This window comes from Mycteria americana, chromosome 18 (assembly GCF_035582795.1).
Source record: "Mycteria americana isolate JAX WOST 10 ecotype Jacksonville Zoo and Gardens chromosome 18, USCA_MyAme_1.0, whole genome shotgun sequence".
Lineage (NCBI taxonomy): Eukaryota > Metazoa > Chordata > Aves > Ciconiiformes > Ciconiidae > Mycteria > Mycteria americana.
The window spans coordinates 10,360,334-10,378,502 of NC_134382.1; the positions used below are offsets into that span (position 1 = coordinate 10,360,334).

Below are 18,169 nucleotides of genomic sequence, written 5' to 3' on the forward strand. Positions count from 1 at the left end.
GATGCTGAAATGCCAGTAACAAGCAAACTCTGTACAAGGAGCAAACGTCTTCCCTGTTTAAGACACAGGAAAAGAGCAGCCCAGATGGGATGTGGGTTCCAGGCCTGAGAATCCGGATGTACTGTCCTTTATTTTAGCTGAGGCATGTTCCCATACTGTAGTGGGGCCATTTTGGAAAGCAGATATTTGTCGTCCTCAGCTCCATCTTCTGGATCGAAGTCTGGCTTTCTGATAGTTAGGAAAGTTGCTGTAACAGGCAGATGCTATTTTTTTTTTCCTGCCATTTGGCTTCAAAACAGCTCATCTTAAAAAGAGCAGGTCGTCTTCTGTTGGATTAGAAAGTGGATCAAAACGCAGAATGTTGGCTTTAGTTGTTCGGCAGTGTCTCCGAGACTTGAGTCAAGGGTCCACAGAAGATAAGAAATTCTGTGTGGAGGTTATCAGAATCCCCTTAACTCAAACCTGACTTGCTCAGGCATTGCAAGATATATGGTATGTCAGATTATGTATTGTTTTGAGACCCGCTGTCAGAGAACCAGATGTGTTGGAATTGCCTAAGTAAAATAACCTGAGCAGAGGCATCTGTGTACCTTTCATTTGACACTTTGCTGTGGCTTTCCATCTGAGCAGTTACCTCAACAACATCATTCTGCTGAACTGTCTTTTGACCCAGAGATGGTAGAAGATTGGAGTTGGAGATTTTGAAATGTTGTTTCTCAGCATATTCAAAGGGCAGATTTATCATCAGAATCAATTCCCTGGAATATATCATTTCATAAGTAGGTGAATTGGCTTGGGGTAAAGTTCATCCAGGCGGCACTTGGGACTATGCAATTTACCCTCGTACTTCCTTATAACTGAGATTTCAGTTTGTGATGTCAGACAAGATACTTGTTTAGTTTCAGCTGCAGAGAGGTCAAATCACCACACTTTAGAAGGAAATAATTGAGTCAGTCCTTCATTGGTCTTAATTTTGAAAAGAGCAACAAGTTGTGGCTTGAAGAATTCTAGAGCTTGCTTTTTAAAAAAAAGAGATTTCCACATACCTGAATGAGAGAGGGTACTAGTCAAATTTCTTTGGAGGATGCAAATGCCAAAAAAGGAAGGTAATTGTTCTAGGATGGTGTATGGACGTAAAAGGTCTGTCAGTAAGATGCTACCTGAGCCAAGAACCGTGCATGGCACTTCTCCTTCTAGCCAACAGCATGACAAGACATTGTCTTGTACCAGGGTTCCCTGTGACTGGTACAAGCAGCAACAGGCAGTAGTAATGGGATAAACTGGGCAGTGGAACTGGGCTGTGGTTCCTTTGCCTCCCCCTGCAGCAGTGGAGCCTCCTGGGCTGGAGCCATTCAAAAGGCTGTTGGAAAAAGGGCTGGCGAATGTACTGCAGAGAATAATCCTCTTCTGGCAGGGGGACGGACCAGACGATCCAGCATATCTCAGTATTATGGTTCTATAGCAACACTCAGAGCACGTTAGAAATAGAAACACGATCAGCTCAGGGATGTCACGGTGTCTCGAACGTACTAGAGGTGCCAGAGTGTGTGGATAGCTCTAGCCCAGCCTCGTGGCTTGCACACCTTCGGTGTCAGGGCAGTCTTCCTTCAGGACGTGTCGCAGACAGTGTCCTGCTGCCACTGGACTGGCAAATAGTTTGTGGGTCGCCTGGCGTTGACCCCGACACCTTTCGCCTCAAATGTAATGCACATGGAAGTGTATCTGAACAGGTTTATGAACCTCTTCTGGATGTCAGATTGTTTAACTAGCAGGAATATTATTGGTTCTGAGATTTTGGTGAAAAATGAGCACCCCAGAATTCCCTTACAGTTTGAGTAAGTGTGTTAGAGGGCAAAAGTACTATATTCAGTGCATAAATTTGAAGGAAAATTACTTTGCTCATTTTGCTTATGTGCATCTGTTGAGTGTGAGTGATGCTAACTCGCAGGCAGCTGTCAGGGGGTGGCTCCCCTTCTGTAAAAACACTTCTATATCTTCAGATAGGAAGGGCTCCAAAAACTTCTTTTCTGGTGCAGAAACAAACCACTCGAGGCACAGATGTCCAGCCCTGGTGTCCTCAGTTCTCATTTTAGTGACACTTGGATTGAAGACGAACCGTGCGTAGGAGTTACACATCGAAGAGTTCTTCAAGATGTAGAGCATATGAACAATCTCCATCTCCCTCGGGAGGCAAACTAGCCCAGGAGCAGATTCGCTAGAAGCTGGAAGTGCTCTGAGGGTCTGACCTTGCTCTCATTATTCAGCAAATACCCCTGTGCTGCAAGGCAAAGGGACGGAATAAGCCTGGATGCTTCACTGCTTGCTTCTCAAGCCCAAAGCAGAGGAGGCTTTAGCTGAGGAACTGCCTCCCTACCCCCGCTCTCCCAAACCGGATGGCTGTCCTCCGTGTCCCTCTAGCAGCCCAAGCAGCTGATTATCGACTCTCCTTCCCAGCCCGTCTCTGAGACCCCGCAGGTTTGTTCCCGTGGGCCGGTTGGCTCTGCTGTCACTGCCCCGGGACCTGCCTCGTCCGCCCTGCCCACGCTACCGGAGCATCCCTGAGGGAGCAAGTCCAGTACCGGACCTCACAGAAATAATCGGTTCTGCCTTTGTGCTGGGAAGGTCTCTCGTAATCTTATTTGTATATATTTTTAAAATAAATCAATAGGCAGCTTTTGTGCAGGATGTAGCTCAGCGGGGTGGGAGCCTCCGGTGCTGCTGTGGAACGGGTGCACAGGCTTCATCGCCTCATTTTTGCACCTTCTTTTGGTAACGTTTTCGGTAAATATCAACTATAAAGAAATCACACATTTCAGCTTTACGAGAGGTGAGCAGTACATTGTTACTACATCAAGAGAAAATTTCGCTTTGGCTTGGTGCGAGATGGCTGCTTTGTTTTCAAAGCTCTTTAAACAGGGTCTGCTGTTCCTGTTTTTGATCAGCTACGTTGTTCAGGAGGGAAACCTATAATATCCTTTCATTCTTTTTCTCAGTGCCAACCCAGTTCACAAACTCATCTATTTCACACCTTCTAAAGAGCACGAGAATAGTCTGCAGAGCAGCTGCCTTACTCATTTCTGATAAGAAAGGTTACAAGGACTGTGCTTCCTCGTACGATTGTGGCACCTTTGGGGGGGTTTCCTGTGTAAATGAAACCTGGGTGCAGCTGTGCTCACAGCGCTGTCGGCTCTGGGGGAGGGCACTGCCTTGCTGTGCGTGAGGGTTTCTTGCCTTCTTTTTTTTTCTTTTTCTTTTTTTAAATCTCTGTTCTGAAAGTGTAAGGTCATGGCTAAAGCTATGGTAATATGCACCCTTTTGCCTGTAAATTCAAGGCATTTAAAGCTAATATGTGGAAGAGTGTACACTTCCAGACGAATATTCCTAGGCCGCTTGATTGCCATTATAGATGCTGGCAGGAAAAGTAAGGAGGGTTAATAATCCTCTGTATTAGCCATATCGTTGCTGGTAAATTTTGTGCTAGAAGAGTGTGATACCTGTCTTACTTCGGGCTTGCCTTCTCTTCCTTGCTTTGCTACTCTGAACTGCACCTTTGGCAGCTTTTTGATGGTGGTGCCCCACGATTGCATCTAGTACGGGTCAGTCATAGAATCATAGAATCATTAAGGTTGGAAAAAACCTTTAAGATTATCTAGTCCAACCATCAACCCAACACCTCCATGCCTACTAACCCATGTCCCGCAGTGCCACGTCTCCACGTTTTTTTAACTCCTCCAGAGATGGTGACTCCACCACCTCTCTGGGCAGCCTGTTCCAATGCTTGGCCACCCTTTGAGTAAAGAAATTGTTCCTAATATCCAATCTAAACCTCCCCTGGTGCAACTTGAGGCCATTTCCTCTCGTCCTATCACTTGTTACCTGGGAGAGGAGACCGACCCCACCTCTCTACAGCCTCCTTTCAGGCAGTTGTAGAGAGCGATGAGGTCTCCCCTCAGCCTCCTTTTCTCCAGGCTGAACACCCCCAGGTCCCTCCGCCGCTCCTTGTCAGACTTGTGCTCTCAGTCATGACCAACCTGAGCCTCATTTGAGTAGAACCTAAGGCAGGGTGCTCGTGCACAGATGCTTCTGCACGTGAGACGGAAGCTGTGGGTGAAGAGAGAAGTCAGACCAACGCGGTGTTTGTCGTTGCGTGGATGTAACTGGCACCAGTCACATGCAGAATAAAACCTCGTGCCCTTTCCTACCTCTCGAGAGATTTAACAGCTCGGTCGTGTTACATTGCTTATAGCCTACCCTGCCAGTAATTTTGATTCCCTGTACTTTTGATTCCCAGTAATTTTAATTCCCTGACAGAAAGGCTGATTTTTGGTATGCTGAGGTGTTCAAAACGTGGCCCAAGCACCAAAACCAGGTGGCAGGCTAACTCCATATATTGAGCTTTAAGAATAATTCTCTTCTCAGTTTTAGGGAGTGAGACACAGAAGTTGTATCCATCAAATATACCCCAGGACATGGGCTTCATTATCTGGACATCAGTTATCTGCATCTTCCTGTTACTTGAACTTGGGCCATATATCCCTAAATCTATTGATTAAATGGAAAATATGTGCCATTTCAAGGACCTCAGCTATCTGAGTTCATTCGCCTTTCCCTGGGGTACCTGGATAATTGATGTTATAATTTGTTTCATATATTATTAATGATCAAGTATAATCTGAGGGCAAGGGGTTTGCAGGGGAAGGGAGTGGAGCTGCCAGGACTGTCAGATAACAGTCCGAATTCCTCCGAGGAAGAGGCTCGTAAGAGGCCACAAGACAATGTTATTTCATGTGGATCTTCTCGTGCTAGATCCTTCAGTGGACGTTGCTAACGCGTAAAAGGCTGGTATTTTGTAATTGATATTAGCAGTATGAATGGGCATTTGAAGTCTCTGCTACTTTTTTGGCCAGAGTGTAAAATGCGGCAAATGGTTTTGGCACTCAGTGCTTTCAGTAAATCACTCTGAAGAGGTCTACATGTTAGTGGTGTTCCACAACTCCATTCCCAAAACGTTATTAAAATAAAGTTGTAGTAATAAGAAATGATTTAAAACAAGCAGCAGTAACCTCCATACATACTGATGTAGTGAAACACCCAAAACACACCTAAAGAAGCTGATCAGAATTTATTTTTAAGGTCGGTTGCATTTTCGTTACAGCAGTAGCACCTTTTCAGTACGAATAAGGGGAAGGAGCCAGTTTCTTTGGTTTCATCATAACTGATGATGCATGTCTTGCCACTTTTAATGGTCAGTGTAAAGCCCCAGTTCCTGGAAACAAGCGATTAGTACAGGACCTGAGGTTTCTTAATGGCCGGGCACGGGGGAACCCCAAGGTGAATCAATTACAGACAACAGACTCAGAAACGAAAGAGAAAGCAAAAGGAACCCATCCGCATTTTTATAATCTCGTGAATTTTAAGACAACCATGTGATTTTGGAGCCCTGATTTGCAGAATTTGCAAAAATTAACTGCTTTGTATGGCATACATTGCCCTGTACCTGAGGGTGTTGTAATGTTCGCTTTAGCTCAGTCAACTCATCGTAACTTCTGCAGACAATCCTTCATTTTCGGTCCTCAGCAGCACGTAAGCGAGTATTTCTAACAAAAGACCTGCATGGAACTGGCATCTGCACCGTGCCACACAACTCAGCCTGCCGAGGGACCGCAAACACTGGGCAGGCAACAAGGAAAAGCAATCAGAAGGAGAGCGGTCGGACTTCTCTTGGGCACCTTCCTATTTCTTTGGCACTTTTGCACCAGGAATCAGATGTTTGTAGGACATCATCTGCCATTTCCAAAAGGCATGCACGGCTGCTAAAAGTGGCAAAATTCCCCAAGGCTGAGCATCATCGAGATGCCTATAACAAGCTTGTAGAGCAATGAGGCTAAGACTCGATGTCTTACAAATCTGTTCAAAGTAACGTTGAGCCAGATGTTTTGCTTAGTGAGCGCTCTGGAGTCGTAAACCTCCACACTGCACCAGGGGTGGGGGCTGCGGAGGTTTTGGTCCTGTACAACAGACCGGTGTACTGTTTAGGGAAATTTAGGAAGAAGTCTTCCATGTCTGGCTTTGCAATGCCTTCAACTGGATTATGGGAATTGTTCACTTTTGAAAAACAGCAAAGATCATTTAGCTGGAGCGCTGGGGAAAAAAGGCTGAGGAGAGCTGTTTGGGGAGCTGTGTCCCAAGTGGTAAGAGGACTCCTGGAGAAATTACCACCAGAAATTGTTCCCCTCTTACTACAGCAAGGTTGTGTTCAGCTTCTGTGGTTGCTCCCTTTTGCCAGGAGCGCTGCTCTGGTCTTCCTTCCCCTCGGCTAATTGGCACTCTCATTCGAGAGCGCCGTTTTAGCACCGCATCTTCCTTTTGAAATAGTACCAGGCTAATCATACCCGAAAGCATTTTGTATCTCCACAGAAGCTGTAAGACGCTAGCGAGTCGTGTCTGGTTTAATCCCTCAGAACAGCACTGGAAGTTCAATGCTGCTGTACTCCTTGCTTCTGCTCCTTCTTCCTAATTAAGTGAAATGAAATGTCTGAAACTCTAAATTCTCCTCTGCCTACAAATAGTCTCTGTCTTTTGCTTATCATATCAAGACTTCTGTCCAGTTCCCATTTATTTTTCATCTGTTAAGCTTTTAGAACTTTACTATTTTGTAAAATGAGGCAAAATGAAGTAGAATACAAAAGTGTGATGTCTTCAGCTCTTTCGGGGGGGAGGAAAACTTCAAAGTTTGTGTGTGTGTATATTACAAAGAACTGGAAATCCCTTTCTTGACTTATGTGTACAATATCTAAGGCAACCCTGTGATTTGATTCAAGCATAATTTTTTACGGTTTACTGTTTAATTTAAATCAGTGTGGTATGAATTACGTTACTAGTGAAAAATGAGCCTTTGTTGAGATAAATGCCTGCCATCATCTTGAAAGTCTTCTTCTGTTTTGACATTTTTACTTTATGTTTTTCTGCGGGGTGATTAGATGTTGCTGTGCAAGCTTAGCTGATTGCCCTCAAAGAGAATGAGGGTGGGAGAGAAGTACAAGGGGGTGGAATTGGTTTCATGCATCAACAGGAGTTGGCGTTGGTAGCACCTTCTTTGACGTCCTCTATTATTCGGGGTTGCCTTCTGGGTAGCAAAGCTACACCTCCGAAGCAAGAATATGAGGAGTGGTATGTACAGGAGAGGGAAAGCAGAGCCGGTGCTGATTTTTCCCAAGAGTTCTTGGCTTCTCCTCTTTACCCCTTTGCACAGGACTCGCTCTGCCGTGTAGTCAATACAGCGTCTGAAACACAGTGGTGCCAGTTGCATCAAGCTGCTTTGTAGAGCAGGAGATGCTTTCATGGAGAACATATTTAACGAGCTCTGTGCATGGTGTACTATATAATTATTGCTGCTGTTGGTTTCTCCTGCGAGGCTTTATATTGACGGTCAGGTCTGAGGTACGTTCAGCTGGAATGAATCTGCTGTGCTTGAAAGACACATCGATGACACTGCAATTTTGCAGACTTTTTATCCTCATGCAAAGCTAACTGACACATAGGAAATACTCGCTGGAGGCTGTTTTGTGCTGGTACATAAGTGAATAGCAGTTAGTAATGGGCAGACCTTCAAAAGGCTCAGTTGGATTCAAATATGCTCAAGAAATTCAGCCTCGCTTACCAACCGTGTGTGAGCTATCCAGACTCCTCTGCTTTGGAAATTGAACAGGACGTTTTGGTAGAAAACAGCCCTGTTTCATGTGATTTCTTGTCTTCTTTAGATGTGGTGGAAAAAAAGAATGAGAAGGTTATTTTTCCGTGACAAAAGTATGTCTCGGTAACAGCCTTCCCTGTAGCTTGCTGATATTTTTCCTTCAGATCCTTCATGAAACCAGATAATACGGTAGCACAGCAGCAGACTCAGAAATGCATACACCAGTGGAAAATTTCCACTCCAGACGTGTGGCTTGAGTGGGAGTGAAAGTTCAAAAACATTCATTCTTTTAAAAACCTGAATCGGTCTCTCTCCAGTCAGCTGCAGCAGCGCAGCTGCCTCCCACGAGCCGGCAGCGGCACCGGGCCCGGCAGCAGCACCGGGCTTGGCAGTGGCAATGGGCTCGGCAGCGGCACCGGGCTCGGCAGCAGCACCTTGCTTGGCAGCGGCAATGGGCTCAGCACCGGGCCTGGCAGCGGCACCGGGCCCGGCAGCAGCACCGGGCCCGGCAGCGGCAATGGGCTCGGCAGCGGCACCGGGCCCGGCAGCGGCACCGGGCTCGGCAGCCCGGCATTGCAGATCTGCCTTCCCCAGTGCTCTCCAGCTGGGTTGCCTCTCGCCCATGGTTCTCCCCACTCTGTCTCAGTACTGGCGAGACGGCGACATGCTTGTTTGAGAGGAGGAGATCCATAAAAATTTCTTTTCCTCTCCTCTGAGCTTTCCCAGCATTTGGCTACACTGGGCTTTTGTCGCAGAGCCCGTAGTTTCCGTGCGTGCTGCCATTCTGCTGAAAATCTGAAAGTCTGCTTGCAAACAGGAGTGAATGTGGACTCTGAGCACACTCCTGAGGACGGCCACACGGCCAGTTCACGGAGCCGGAAAGTCAGTCGCAGATGACCTAAGCTTTCTGATTGGCAATCATTTAACATCACTAAGAACTTTACTCCCAGGAGAAGCCCCTGGAGTCCCCGGGACTACACGCGTCCGCGCCTCCGTGGGTGTGCACGAGTGTTTTGAAGACGAGGGCCTGAGTAGCTCGCTCAGGGTGATGGCGAGAGGTCTACTGCACGCGCCTAAGTTAAAGCACAGGTAGAGGCTTTCAGGGACTACCATTTTCTCTCCTTATCATCGGGCATTTCTGGGGATGGGGAGCTGGCTCCAGGCTGTGCTGGAGGACCTTACGTTTGGACAAGAAATCTACACAGAGAAAAGTAGTCCTCGCTGAATACACTTAGAGCTTTTCCTGTGGCCCTAAGCTGGGGGCAGCAAACAAGTTGGGTTTGGCTCAGCTGCTCTTCCCATCGGCTTTCAGTGCTATGACCTGTTTTTGTCTGACACGGTTCTCATTAACTCTTTGTCAAATCACCAGGAAGCCTGCTTAATTGCAGGCAGAGTGCTGAATTTATGAGTTCATCTAGGCTTCATGTCTACACATTGACAGAGGTGTTTCTCTGGATGAAGTCTTTTTCTCTTCATTTTGTGGCAAGAATGGACTTTCTGTTTCAGTTACTTCTGAAAGTCATAAATTGTAGCAGTCCCTCCCTCCCCTTTATTTAAAAGAAACACACCAAAACTTCATGGCAACAGTTTATTGCTCTAAATCAGCTTGTGGGTCATTAAAGCAAAAGGAAAAAAAAGGGAAAAAATCTCCCTCTAACTCCTGCCAAATAAAATGCGTACATCAGCCAAACTGTCAAAGGCAGATCCTGCAACTATGGGATGAGAAGGTTTATTACACTTTCGGCTTCTGGGGAGGGATGTTATAGCAACAGGACGCTGGGTCACTGATGGCAAACTCATGGTTGCTTCGTTTCTTCATGCACACTAGGAATCCATTAAGCTAACTGACGACAGATCCCTAGGCATTCCAGTCCTACAGCACACCTCTGCGGAGGCCAAATGTTGGACGCTGCCCATTAAAACGTGAAAGAAACAACCCAACAGAGAGCCCACAAATTAGAGAAGCAGGAAACCTCAAATGATGTGCAAAAAAAATGGTAAACGTTCAAGAGAATTTTTCCATAACTTTTGCTTCATAACTCAGCATTTCTGATGTTAATAAATTATGGAACAGAGCCTTTGCGAGATCAATGAGCCTTTTGGATTCAAATCCTGAATGCTGTTCAGCAGACAGCAGATGAAGCTGCAAAGTGAGTCCTGGAACATGACAACAATTTCCTTTTGGCTGGATAGGGATGAGTCTGAACCACAACCACAGCCGGCATTCTGGGTCTGGATCCAAAATTCATGTCTCTGCAGTGGGCCAGTTTAAACCCCTGTAATCCAAATGAACGTGAAGGTGCGTTTGTTTTAACCAGATAGACTGAAGAGGGTGGGGAAAGGTAGCATTCTGTGAAAAGATAGCAAACGTCTCGGCAAGACAAAGTCATGGCACTGTTACGGGCAAGGAAGGGGAGGGGAGCTGAGAATACTTGGATGAACTGTTGGATTTGAAGACAAAAATGATGGGAGGTGCCTTGGGTTAATAAATAAAAGTATGTACTGAACTCACCATCTGCAGCAGAGGGAAAAAAGATGAACTTAGTTTTTGGCATGTTCAATGAAAAAAAGCAATGAGAAATCCGTGATTGGGTGGGTGGGATAAAATGGAAGACTGATCAGAGGGAGATGAGGCAAAGGAAGTGCTCCCACAATAATTAACTTTATGAGAATGCCCACAGGCTGCGATCCAGATGAAAGCTTACTTTTCCAACAGATCTACAAGTGCACGTGTCTGTCCCAGACCGCCTGTAGTTTAACTTGGGGAGAAGGTAAGACAGCCAGAAAGTGTTCTTGCACTGAGCACAGCTTTGTGGGGCAGTGATACTGTGGTTCAGGTCTGAGATAATCAAGAAGGTCAAGTGCCTTGCCCTGAAACTGGCTGGAATATCAGCACGTAGTGGTTTTAGACTTGCAAAAATTTTATTAATTACTAATTATAAATTTCTTTTCTCTTTTCCTCCCCTTCCTTACCTTCCCCCTTTTTTCCCCCTCTCCTTGTCCTCTGATAACTTCTTTTAATGTCTAAGCTAAATTATCCATCGGAGAGACCTCCCTACTACCTCACTGATTTCAGAGCTAGCCTGAGCGCAAAGAGCAGCAGAAGTACAACTATTACATTTCAACTCCACCAAGTCAGATTCCTGCTAATTACACGTGATTTTCTGTGGGGTTTTTTCTTCCTGTGGCATCTTTTTTTTGCTGTTGGTGCTAAATATCAGATGTCAGCCTTCACCTGTCCAGGAAAACAGGGATATCTGTGGATGAATGGTCTTATAATCAAAGCTACTGATTAGTCCTTGATAGAGATGAACTTAGTTCTGGTCTGAACTGGGAATAACCAGTTGCTTTAATAGAGCTAGATATGACTATTTTAATGAGTACATCCCAAATCAGGTGGCTGTGGTGAATTGAGCCTTGCAGCAGTCTGCCGCGGGATAAACCCCCCTGTGCTTCCATTTGCTATCTTTAATTTACCCACAGGTAATACTCTTTGCCTCCCTTTTCTTTCTCCATTTGGTCTTCTTCAGAGCATCAGTTATCTCTTCGTGCTGGTCATGCTTCTTCTAAAAAACATATAAAAATGAATATTTATGTGCATTCCAAAAGCAAGCCTTCAGACAGAAAATCTTTTTGGTTACTGACGATGACTTGTAAACAGTTGGTTTGAAGAATTTCGGCAGAGGAAATTTCTGATTTCCTTCTGGTCTAAACTGGAAGAAGATGTGGTAAAAGGTTTCAGTTTGTTTTTCCAGAGTTTTTTAAGGTGGGGGGAAGAGGGACTTAGAAGATTATTCTGTGTGTGCACGTTTGACAGAGGAAGAAATATGTACTGCAGATAGTAATCTGATTACTATTGGATTTCTCAATATTTTTTAAATTGTGATATAACTTTCTTATAGAACATCAGAAAAGAGAGTGAGTGTGTGAACTTGGTCTTTATTTAGAGGTGTCAACCACAAAGAGCTGGACTCACTCAAGAATGCCCCTGCGCTGTGACTGGTCCTGCAGCACTTTGTATGATCGGTTGATTACACATACTGTATCTCACCGAGCCTGAGAAAAATCATCCTGTCCAGGCAGTTTGACGCTTTGTTAGACAAATCTTGGAGCATCCTAGTAAATTAACATTTAAGGTATTTGCCAACCTTGGAGATACCACCTGTATTTCTTAATTCAGCTGTAGGGGAAAGGCATATACTATGTGTTTGCAAATACTGATTTTTATGGAGCAATTGTCATTTAAAGGCAGGATTTATAAGACTAGCCTGTGTTCTTGTAGATAGTACAAGATAGTACATTCTTGCTTTTGTTTTTGTATCTGCAATAAATTGCAAGTATCTAATGAATACCTAACTGCCAGGGACTAAATAACTAGTAGTTTAACCTATACTTACCTTCATTTGCTCCTGGATCGTGGGCACACAGAAAAAAATGCTATTATTAATCAGGCAGATCATGTTCCTTGAACATTAGAAAGCTAGATAAATCTAGACTTACAAGGGTTTACACGGGGTAAAACTGTAGACGAGCCAACCTAAACAACTGTGCTAATAATCTGTTCCACATCATTACATCCTACTGTGATTGATTTTTACTCGTTCCTGATGAATGTGTCTTCCTCAGAATTAGTGAGTGAGTGGAACGGCAGCACACGGCAGAAGTGAAGGTCAGAGTCAGGTCTCTCTGGTGCGCATAAAAGGTAGCACACCTAAAATGTGCACTTTTGAACGCGCTTCTGCTCCTGCGTCTACGCTACGGGTGGCAGTGGAAGGCCGGCTCTCAGCCCCGTGGCGGCAGGCGCGGTCCGAGTGCCTGGGAAGGGACGTCGTCCGAGGAAGACACTTGCAGAGGCTGAGAACTTGATCCCGCGCGTCTCGGCTCCCTCTGCAGTGGCTTAATTACAGGCTCAGTATTTCCTGCCTTTATGTGCTGCTGGGTATGGATGCTTCCGTGGTTCAGGGAGTGACGACTGAGTGGTGGTACTCCTTTTCTGGTGTGCTTCAGTTGCTCGTACATTTTGCAGTTCTTCCCAGACCTACCTGGCCAGCTCCACGTACAGATATTCCACTGCACACTACGCCGCCATAGAATCATAAATCATAGAATGCTTTGGATTGGAAGGGGCCTTTCCAGGCCATCGAGTCCAACCCCCCTGCAAGAGCAGGGACAGCTTCCACTAGATCAGGGTGCTCAGAGCCCTGTCCAACCTGGCCTTGAATGTTTCCAGGGATGGGGCCTCCACTGCCTCTCTGGGCAACCTGGGCCAGTGCCTCACCACCCTCATTGTAAAAAATTTCTTTCTTAAATCCAGTCTAAATCTGCCCTCCCTTAGTTTAAAACCATTGCTCCTTGTCCTGTCACAACAGGCCTTGCTAAAAAGTCTGTCCCCGTCTTTCCTGTAGGCCCCCTTTAAGTGTGATTAAGCCACGATTACTATCTACGTGATGCAATTATATTGTTTCAGCGTGAACTGTAGCCTCTCATCAGTGGACTGCCCGCGTGCTTCCAGCCCATTGCAGTTGCAAAGGAAAAATGTGTTAGCAAAAATCCTAGGAAATCCCCTAGTTAAAAATAATGCCTTTTACTAATATACGTAATGGGATAAGAGAACTCGCATAATTGCTTCACTGTGCTTCAGCTGGCAAGGGATAACTTATTGCTGTGTAACAACTGTATTGCTAGCAATACTCTGTCCACTCTCTTCTACCTCCATAACATTTATTTTGTTTTCCAGCTGTTCCGATCTCACAGGAACAGCTTATTGCTAACAACAGAAGCGTACCATTCGGTAAGGGATAGTACTATGCAAAACACCGACCAGTGACACTGCTGGGCCTTGGTTTGTGGTGCCTTGTTCTATTTATGGAGTAGAGTGAGTGTGTGTGAAAAACAGGGGCTTAAGTTCTCAGGGTTTCATACAACCTCTTTTTTCTCATTTTGATCTGTGAGATTTCACACCCCCTGTTTGGGTTTTAAAGCTCCACTCAGATAAAACCACAGAGTTTCAGGTGATTTCTAGCTAAGACAGGACCTCATTCTGAAGCAGAGCCGTCGAGCCTTGTGCAGGGGCCCTGCAAAACAGTTGGTGAATTTGAGCTGAATTCTGGGTTTTCCCAGAGCTATCTGAGTGTCTTCAACCAAACAATTCTAGACTATGAAAGAGGGTATCTGTAAGATACAGCTATGAAATAGAATGGAGTATTTGTGTATTCCTGGAGTTTGCCATATTGTATTCCCAGGGTGACTTAATTTCACTGATTGCTGCTGTATAAATAAATGGTACTGGGAGATCAGTGGGCTGCTGCTTATTCAAACCATTAAAAACTATATGTATATACCCAAAGTGGCTTCAAATCAACAGCTGAACATTGGTGATTCATCTCGGGCTCATCTTCCAAACCATTATCACTGTTACCACTTTCTGTCTACACGTGTGTCCCCTCCTGCCCCTCAAGGTGCTGGCTTGGCTACTCTGGCTTAGCTAATTTGGGGTCAGGAAGGCCAAGAGAAGTACTTTAATCTCAACAACAGTCAACAGCTTTAGTCAGCCTCCATGTTCCTAGAGGTTCCCTGAGATAAAACAGAAGTTATTGTTATTTTAGCTTGAGTAAACTCTGTAGAGTTTTTCAACCCACATTAAGAACACTTTTTTTGTTGTTTTTTTTCTTGCAAAGTCCAAACTACCTTCAGTTGGCTTCCTGTGACATTCCTGCCGTATATCAGGCCTTTGCTATTACAAGTAGAGCTCAAGGGGAGGTAAACAAGAGCATCTAGAAAGTGCCAGTTATTGGGAGTCTGGTTAGGGAAGAGCAGGGGCTTTGGTGGGGTCTCCCTTCCCCTCTGAATCTCTGAAGAGTAAATTCAGCACTTCCAGGTGGTTCTTTTAAAAACTTCAGGTCCTTGAATAAATGCAACCAATTTTGAGGGGAGTATCTACAGTAAAAAAAGGCAATCCAGCACACTCCAGAAATCCCTTTGCATGCGATATGTCTTCGATTTGATTCATATGTGTATTTAACATTTGACATAAATTGGTGGTTCCCGAGTGGGTTTTCACATCATCCATTACTTTGGCATGAGACCCAGCCTTGGCAGTCCTGGTACGTTCTGGCAGGTGGAGGGTTAATTGCAAGCCTACAGTTTTACACGTTCACTGTGGAAGCAGTGCTTATGGTTGGACGCGGATCTGTAGGTGTTCCTCCCTGGCGTAGCCCTCACCGCGGGAGCTCACGCCTTCGCAGCCTGAGGGCCAGCGTGGGGCAGGGCAAGGAAGGGCTCCAGCGCTCGAAGGCCACCGAGAACCTGAAGCCATTGCAAAACGCAGCAGCTCATCTTTTAAACACGGGGAGCTGGGAGCCCCAGTGCTCCTTGCTGTGGAATGGCTAGCTCATGCTGATGGGTTCAGCTCTTGGCTACGCTCAGTAACGTGTTTTGATGATCTGAGGTTCATTTGCTTAAGGAAATTCCACTATGCCCGTTCTTTTTCCCCTTAGGAAAGGGAACTGTGTTTACTGTGGGAGAAGAAATCAGGAGAGGCCCTGGCTATGGTTGAGAAGGCAACTGGGAGATGAAAAGCCAGGGGAGGGCTGGGGTGGAGCTGTTTAACGGGTGAGTGATGAGAAGTGAAGGGATGGAGTGCGACTGACTCGCGGGGCTGTGGGGACTGAAGGTGAGTGGGGAAGGGCCAGGGCTTTGCCAGTGAGGAGCCCCGGTGCCGGGTACAGTGGCGGTGGGAAGGAGGGAGGAGAGAGACTGCGCACGAGGAGCGGGGACAGAGGCTTGTCCTGGCACGGGGACAGGCATTGAGGAGACAAGAGGAGAGGTTTGCAAGCTCGGGAATATGTACTGGGGCAAGAGAGGGAAAAGATGCTAGGGTTGATGGGCAAGGAACCTGGGATTTTGAGAAAAAAATCCGAGTCCTGAAAAGTTAGGGCTGCCTGGCAAAATGCGTGGGACTGGGGTTCAGAGGCAGGGCTGGATAATTTGGGATTAACTAGGTGGCATGGGGTGAAATTCATGGAAAGGGGCAAAAGATTTCTGCTTACTGCCCTGCAGTCCTCCTCAGTGCCTGAATGTCCGTCTTTACCCTCCTCTACCCCAAAGTCTCTGAGCCCGAGAGCTGCTGAGGGGATGGGGACTTGCCGCGGCCGTTGCGCCTGCACGGCTGCCGGGTTTGCTGTGGTGCATCACGAAACCTCCTGCAGCAGTGAGCCACGTGCACGACGTGTGAACACACAAGGAGGGATTGCTGCTGTTCGAGTTTGCTTTTAAAACAAAACGGACAAGACGAAAAGGAAGCAAATGACTGAGAATTAGCTCACAGAAAGCAGAATTTGCTAATATAATTTTAACAAGATTGCCAGCGGAAAATGTCTTGCAATGCAGTTGTGACTTGTGAATTACATGCTGGTTTGGACAGGGGAGCTCTCTTTCATTTACTGAACCTGAGTAGATAGATCTGCTCTAGAAATTAACTGGGGCAGTGTGGCAAAGGACGTTGCCTGTGCAGCTCCTGTTTTATTTACTCAGGAAGCTGGAATGCGAGGCATGAACAAGGCAGGGTTTTTCTCCAAGAGGAAGGATGATGTTTCGTGGCCAAGACAGTTGGATTGAAAACTAAACTCGGTCACTGCTTCTGCTACTGTGTTCTGAGGAAGCCATTGAAGCCAAACTTGCCTGAAGTGGCCGCTAATTGCACGTTCCTCGTTATCTTTGTCTGAATGCCCAGCTTGGGACCTGGGAGCCTCTAATCCGCAGAGCTGCCGCCAGCCTCAGGTGGGCTCTGCTCCGGGTGCGGAACGCGAGCGGTAACCTGCAAGCATAGGAACATGCGAGAATACTCCGGGCGCCTAGCGTTCGTCTCTCTGTCTTATTTCTTGCGCTATAAAGTGAGTTTATTAGGAATCCCTCACAAGCGTGTTACAAAACTAAAGGACAGTTTGCGTGCGTGGTGTTGCAGCGCGTAGTTTTTGTTTAAAATACTTTTGGCGTTATTCTGATGCAGCTCGTTGACCTTCTGCGCTTTACAGTTATTAGAGACAGAGCCTATCCATTTAGCTAAATCTGCTGAAGTCTAATTGGTAAGCAACTGCTAGAGTGTTCCCAAGCAGGGGATTAATGAAACTGAACACAGGGAGGGTTGTTTCTCTCACCAGTTCTGTCCCAAACAAACCCCCACATGTTCTGGGAGAAAATGCAGTATTTCACTGAAGCCTCAGTGCTATATTTTGATTAGGAAGGAAGAAGCCAAATACTAACGGCACAATATTCCCTTCGTCCATTTTAATACACGTAGCTTGACAAAAAAGGGTTAGTGCTGAAGCGAGAGGCCAGGGTACGTCTACGGGGAGCGGTGCAGAGCGGGGGGAGCCTTCTTGGTGGTGCCGCGGGCTGCCTGGCCGGGCGGCCGGCCTGGGCTGGTGCTGGAGGGTGGCGGAGCCGACGCTGGCCTGGTCCGGACGCTCGGCGGGTGCTGGGAGCCGTGGAGCGAGAGTCTCAGCTGACAACGTCCCTCCGAGGCTTCTCAGCCGGACCTTACACTTGATTTGTTGCTGTCATCGCCGTGTTTTAATTTTTCCTTTCCTTTGTTCCTAGCTTTTCTTTTTTTCTCTGTCTTGAAATAGATGGGAAAGTATTATCGTATCCCGTGAGATTTGGAGAGAATTAATTGCTAGTAAAAGCATGTTAAGAGCTTTTGATGACTGAAGTAATTTGCAATGACACAGGGTCTTGTAGGGGTAGAGGGAAATCTAAGTCTAGGGAAAAAAAGGAGTTTCTGTACTAAGGAGGCTCACTTATGAGCAGAATATAGTCTTGCCATACTTCGGACTCAAAGGGCTTTTCCTCGTTTTGGTGGTGTCCTGCATAATTTTCAGAAGGTGCTTTTTTGAGTGAGTTGCAAAATGGATCATCATAAACGTTGGTATGGAATGCTGAGCATCTTTCCTGTTTCTGTGTCATCGAACTTAAGATGACATCGAACTGGCTTAAGAAAGAAAAAGTACTAAGTCTCTTCCTGGTAAAACAGTGCTTTTCTTTGGACCACAACCCTTTCATTAACCATTTTTTTTCACACCTGGACTTCTCAGTATTTGAGGGTTTTTATTTGGAAGGATTCCTCTTTTGCATACTAGCCAAATTTTATCTCACCTTCAACCACACGGATCCTCTAGTGTCATTGAATTTCTACTGTTCTAGTTATATAAATGAAAGCGTCATTTGTTACAGCATTTTTTAAAATACAATTTCACAGCACTGTGGAAAGTGATCAAAGTTTACTAAAAAAAGGAATGTAGTTTTTTTTTTATAATAAAAAATGATCCTGCATGAAAGGGTAAAACAGATAATGTGAAGATGGAGCAGTTTAAGGGCCTTGTCGTTAAGATCAGTACTGTTTGGAGAAGTTACCTGCTTTGATTACTGAGGCCAGTGTGGATACTAGAACTGTGTGTTGTCTCCGTAACAATTGTAATC

General features: G+C 45.8%; 1 protein-coding gene across 2 annotated transcripts in view; it reads left to right on the forward strand.

Annotated features, from left to right (window-relative positions):
• Positions 1–18,169, forward strand: part of PRDM16 (PR/SET domain 16) — a 353,263-nt gene that overhangs the window by 276,352 nt on the left and 58,742 nt on the right. The gene's annotated exons all lie outside the window — the stretch shown is intronic.